Source organism: Schistocerca piceifrons, chromosome 7 (genome assembly GCF_021461385.2).
Source record: "Schistocerca piceifrons isolate TAMUIC-IGC-003096 chromosome 7, iqSchPice1.1, whole genome shotgun sequence".
In the NCBI taxonomy this organism is placed as follows: Eukaryota; Metazoa; Arthropoda; class Insecta; order Orthoptera; family Acrididae; genus Schistocerca; species Schistocerca piceifrons.
The window spans coordinates 9783632-9789631 of NC_060144.1; the positions used below are offsets into that span (position 1 = coordinate 9783632).

The 6000-nt window shown below is 44.8% G+C and overlaps 2 non-coding genes across 2 annotated transcripts; both read left to right on the forward strand.

Moving 5' to 3' along the window:
- Window positions 1-2297: 2297 nt before the first annotated feature.
- On the forward strand, window positions 2298-2370 carry Trnak-cuu. The gene has a single exon. It is a non-coding gene; the product is annotated as a tRNA-Lys (tRNA).
- Window positions 2371-2691: 321 nt separating this feature from the next.
- On the forward strand, window positions 2692-2763 carry Trnat-agu. The gene has a single exon. It is a non-coding gene; the product is annotated as a tRNA-Thr (tRNA).
- Window positions 2764-6000: the final 3237 nt, after the last annotated feature.

A 6000-nucleotide genomic window follows, 5' to 3' on the forward strand; every position in this document is an offset into this window, starting at 1 on the left:
AAAACTAAACTATAAGTTAAAGCATATACGAGAATTTTACGTAGACATCAGCTACTTAGGTGATGACATTCTCCGCGCGACCAACATAACTTCCAAGAAACTATTAGAACACTGGGACACATCTGACATCCCAAGTAAAATCGAAGCACAATATCCGGCCATTTTATGGCACAATGTATGGACCAATATTAACCTCCCTATCCACTCCTCTGAGGTGACGTCCACGTGGTACAGAGTCGTCAATGACATAGTGGCCACCAACGAAAAACTCCAAAGGATTGGGCTTAGTGACACGTATTACTGTTGTCAATGTGGACTAGTCGACACTCTCCTCCATCGCTTTACGTGTGCCGGGCATCTGCGAAACTGGGATTGGACTAAGACCAAAGTTGGAATCCTCACCCGCCGTGGTGGACGAAATCACACAACAGAGATGCTTTTACGCCCACAGGAAAAATACTACCCTGCAACCAAACACAACAGTGTGATGTGGCTCTTAGGCCATTTCGCAAACTATGTAATAAACGTAAAGGGACCTGACAACATAATAGACTACAAATTGTACATGGAAACGGCCTACTGGAGAACGAAAGCATTACGCCATTACAAAAGCCTCTTTGTGAACATGCTAGATATTGTTTTTGAGAAGACTGGTGTAGGGTAAGCGTCCATGTCAAGTTACGAGTACTTCGCTTGGCCTGACAGCGTGAAAAAAAAAAAAAACAAAAAAAAAAGAAAAGAAAAAGTGACTAGGATACTTGGCTTTCACATAGGAGGATAACAATAAAAATTAAACAAATAAAAAAGGATAAGGCGTCGAAATTCGGTATAAAAAAAAAGAAAAAAAGTGGCTAGGATACCTGGCTCTCACCCAGGAGGCCCGGGTTCGATTCCCGGTATCGGAATCGCGCGTTTTTGTTAAAAAAAAATAAAAAAAAATGGATAAGGCGTCGGACTTCGGATCCGATAAGAAAAAAAAATAATAAATAAAAAAAAATGGATAAGGCGTCGGACTTCGGACCCGATAAGAAAAAAAATAAAAAATAAAAAAAAATGGATAAGGCATCGGTCTCCTAAACTGGGAATTGTGGGTTCGAGTCCCACCAGAGGTACACGTTTTACTCACTAGGGCAAAATCACTCTCACCACATACAGGCGTAAATAAAAAAAAAAAAAAGTGGCAGAGCGCTGGTCTAGTAAACCAGAGGTCGTGAGTTCGATCCTCACAGGAGGCAAATGAATTTTGTAACAGCCCCCTTTACCGTAGATCTTTCGAAAAAAGCGGTCAAGGATAAAAAAAATTATGAATGGGTGCGGTATTTAAGAAATGCTCTCGCAAATGAATAGTGCGAATGGTGCTATTAAAGTAGGCACCAGAAACTGCTCCTTTTGCCAGTCTCCGGAGAATGCCGACGTGGAATACTTAGTTCTTGTGATGTATTTTCTACCCCTGGTAGAGACCCTCGTGGTTGTCGTAGTCGTCGTCGGCGTCGGCGCCGCCGCCGCTTTGGTAATAGCGGCAACTCGCCATTGTATGACATAGGGTGAGGTACCTTCTGCAAGCGACTGAGATGGCAGTAAGCGATTGAAGCTGATTTGCAACCTCTTGTTTGATCAGCGTCATAAGGGCTTGAATGTAACTTGCGACGGGACACAGCAAGAAGTAGCGTCGCCCTTTTAGTACTGAAATTGGAGATGGAGAATTGCGTGAAAGATGGGAAATTCATTCCGGCAAGCGTACAAATGGCGACAATGAGGTGTGTGTGGGGAAGCATATTAGGCCAGTGACCGTGTGGCCTAATGGATGAGGCGTCGGTCTTCGCATCCGAAGATTGCAGGTTCGAATCCTGTCACTGTCGAGTTTTTCCAGTTCTGCAAAAGATGCATGCTGTTTTACTGAGATGTTTGAGTTCTACAAATCTAGTTGAAAGTTGCTGCTGTCCGCTTCCTGGCTGCAAACCGGCGTCTACCTGAAGCTCAAGCAAGACAAAGGGGTTGTGTAGCGAAATTTTCGGCACAGTGCCGATCAGGAGAGTTTTTTTGGAACTACTGCGTCTGACTCAGGACCCAAGAGCTACGCCACAGGCGTCTGCACACAGTCGAGCATGTGTGTTGAATAATGGTGCTGATAGCCACGTATCATTTCAAGTAGATTTGATGCCTTTCGGAAAATTTATTTCATTGAATAGGATTGTAGCTCATTTGTGGCAGCAGGAAATAAGCTGTAGTCAAAAGGATCTTCCATAGATGGTCGCAGGTCGCATAAATACTGTATGGCTCGTGACGCGTTGTGTGGAGCCCGGCTAGCTCAGTCAGTAGAGCATGAGACTCTTAATCTCAGGGTCGTGGGTTCGAGCCCAGCGCTGGGCGGTGGAAAATTTTGTGTCTACGCGGATGCAACCTGCGCCCCTCTCGTGAGCCTTGCGTAATGAACGTAACGGGTTACGACGATGCCTAGCTTCGTATGAATATCAGAGGAATGGTTTTTGAAGCTGAAAGTAGCTCTGAAATGAAATAAAAGTGTTGTTTTGGAATTTTAGGCGTACATCGATATCGTGTGAGATGTGTAGGAAAGCAGCAGCTGTGCTAACTAAATACAAATAATGGTCGCTAATGCGGTGCGTTTCCAGCTGAAGGGCTCCGATTGACTGGTCCATAAGATTGAAGTACCCGAATAGTGCGGTAGGCGGCGCCTCCTTAGCTCAGTGGCAGAGCGCTGGTCTAGTAAACCAGAGGTCGTGAGTTCGATCCTCACAGGAGGCAAAAGAATTTTGTAACAGCCCCTTCTACCGTAGATCTTTCGAAAAAAGCTGTCAAGGATAAAAAAAATTCAGTTCCACTTGAGACGCGCTGGAGTGAATAAGTGTCGTGAGCTCCGAGTCCCTAGCGGTGTTTACGTTTTGCTGTTTGTCTCTCATCGCGTGTTGTGTTCCCGTTCCGTGTTTCAGTATCGTGTTGTATCGTTTGTCAGTTGTGTTTTGTCAAGTTTAAGTGCTATTCGCCATTGGCGGGTTGATTAGCGTCATGTCACGTTTATTTCCACGGATGAATACAATCAAGTTTCAGTTTGACAAGTCCACCAGGTCCGTTCAACCAAGCTCTCTTGAAGTGCACGACTGGATTGTGGATGTTGTTGGCATTACATCGGAGCAAGTGCATACTTCTTATTACGATCTGGAGCAGTATTGTTTTTTCGTCAAACTGCTGGACCCTCTTGTGATGGAGCGTTTACTGGCAAACCATGGTGGCACGATCGACTTTCTTCACCGTGATGGAACAGTGAGTACTGTTACAATTTCTACTGCTGATCTCGAGTACAAAATTGTGAGAGTGTTTAACTTGCCACCTGAAGTAGAGAATTGCTATCCGCGAGAGGTCTTATCTGCATATGGCGAGGTTAGGACTATTAGGAATGAGTTGTGGTCTCGTGAACACCGGTTGCAATGCTACAGTGGAGTGAGATCTGGAGAGATGCATGTTAAAGTCAGCATTCCGTCACATAATATGGTTTGTGGGTACAAGGTACTAGCCACCTATGCCGGTCAGACGCCCACCTGTCATATCTGTAATGAGAGTGGGCATCTGCGTCAGGATTGTCCGCGTCGCGTATTTGTCCTGAAAAACACTCTGCAGAGGAGGCAGCGGCTGACGTTCAGTGACGTTCTGATGAATGGTAAAGTTGAACAGCCTGCTGCTACTTCACCTTCCGCAATTAGTACCGAACCTATTACGCTCGATGGCAATCAACTTACGGCGTCTTCTGTCGATGCGCACTCTGAAACGGCTGCTAGTGAACGGAGCAATTCCAGTCAAAAGAGACCTCATGACTCAGTTAGTGACTCCTCAGATGAGGAAGAATCTAACCAAGCGAACCCTGTTCAAAAGCAAAAATCCAGTTCTGGTGACGGCGGGTCAGAAGTGAACGTTATGGAGGTCGAATCCACGTCTCAGGGCGGGAATGTTAAGGTATCTGCGGTAGCTGTTGCGATGCCTGCAACTGCTACTGTCCAGGTTGGGACAGAAAGCTCTCCCAAAGCGACAGCAGAGGCCGAGGGGCAGGAATGTGAATCTTCTTTTCCCGTTACTGAGCGGCCTGATGTGGCGACTGCCAGTGACTTGGCAGTTTCCAATACCGAAGAACGGCAACTTATGGCACAGGATTTGCCAGGTCCCCCACGTGATAGTCACAGTAGGCAACAGGTTTCGCAGCATAAAGGCGTTTCTCAAACTCATGCCATGACTCAAGATCCTCAACGACGCCGCTTGAATCCTCCGCCGAACGTAACTCACAGTCGAAGTCAGATAAGGCGCGAAGCGGCTAAATTAGAAAGAAAATCACCTGAAGGCAAAGTAGCACCCCCCCAGGGGCACTTCGAGAACGCCGACGCCGATTGTCCTGCAGGTCCGCCCACGACTTCTATAGTTGCCACCGATGCACAAACTTAGCAGCATTACTACCTGAATTGAGCCTACATGATTATGTGCACTTCATTGGGCGTTCTTATACTCTCAGATATATAGTGTACGGTGCCCCACATACGCGAATACAAGTGCGTGTCGCTAGTTTGACATAATGAGTCAAACTTATAACATTGTAACTCTGAATATCAACAGAACTACTTCGCACTTAAAAAAATTATCTTTGAAACAATTTATTTACGAATCGGGGGCGGACATAATTTTGTTGCAAGAAGTCATGTTTACTGATTTTCATATACCTGGCTTTAACGCTTTTTTTCAACGTCTCATCAGACGATAGTACAGGAACTGCTATAATGAGTCGTGTCGGGATACCAGTAGTGATACTGGATAAACTTGAATCCGGAAGAGGCTTAAGATGTCAGGTTTATGATGTCACGATTTTAAATGTTTATGTTCCATCGGGTACCACTAAAAAGTCAGAGAGGGCCAAATTCTTCAAGGAAGATGTTGTGTATTTGCTTCGGAATAATCCTATCAAGGTCATTGTTGGAGGTGATTTCAATTGTGTTGTCCATCGGAAAGACCAGACGCCACATTTTAATTATTCTCAGGAGCTTCATGAATTACTTAAAACTATGCGATACAAGGATGCCTGGGAAGTCCTCTTCCCTACGTTAGTCAAATATACGTTTCTTACTTCGCCCTCATGTAGTCGCATTGATCGAATATATGTCTCTGAGAATATTAGCACTCACGTACTAAATGCGGACGTCATCCCCACGTATTTTTCCGACCATTGCGCTCTCTCCGTTTCCATAACATTGGTCAAGCAGTCCACTCGCGCATACCGCAACCAATGGACCCTCAATATCGCGCATTTAAAAGATGACGATCTTGAAGATTGCGTTCTCGACACGTGGACGAAATGTTTAAGATCAATTCAGAATTACGGAACCAAAACCGAGTGGTGGGTCAAACTTGCTAAGGTGAAGTTGAGACAAACATTAAAAAATTACAGTTTTCACAAACGTATGGCAGAAAAAAGGACTATTGAATTCTACTACACGGTTTTACGAGAACTCCATGAACAGTCACATGGGTCAGACACTCACCTAGCACGGATCAAACGAGTAAAAGCCAAACTTTTAAGCATCACACGGAAACGGTTAGACGGATTGAAAATCAAATCAAAAGCAAAATCTCTCTTGGAGGATGAAACAACCTCAATGTACCATTTGATGAAACATCAGTCTAATCGGCGACGTACTTTTCTTGAGGATCTCAAACTGGAAGACGGTAGGGTACTCACAGACCAAGGTGACATTGTCCGTGCACTCCATCGGCATTACGAATTGCTCTACAACGAGGACCAGTCTGATAACTGTGATGGCTTTGAAGTCATCAACTCATTACGTAATTTAATCACCATAGATGACAATAATTCCTTGTTTGTTGACTTCACAGTCGACGAGGTGTTCGACCTGGTAAAGACATCTCTTCCAAATAAATCGGCGGGTCCAGACGGTATTCCTAAAGAGTTTTATCAACGGTATTGGCATATCATTGGAACAGTGTTTA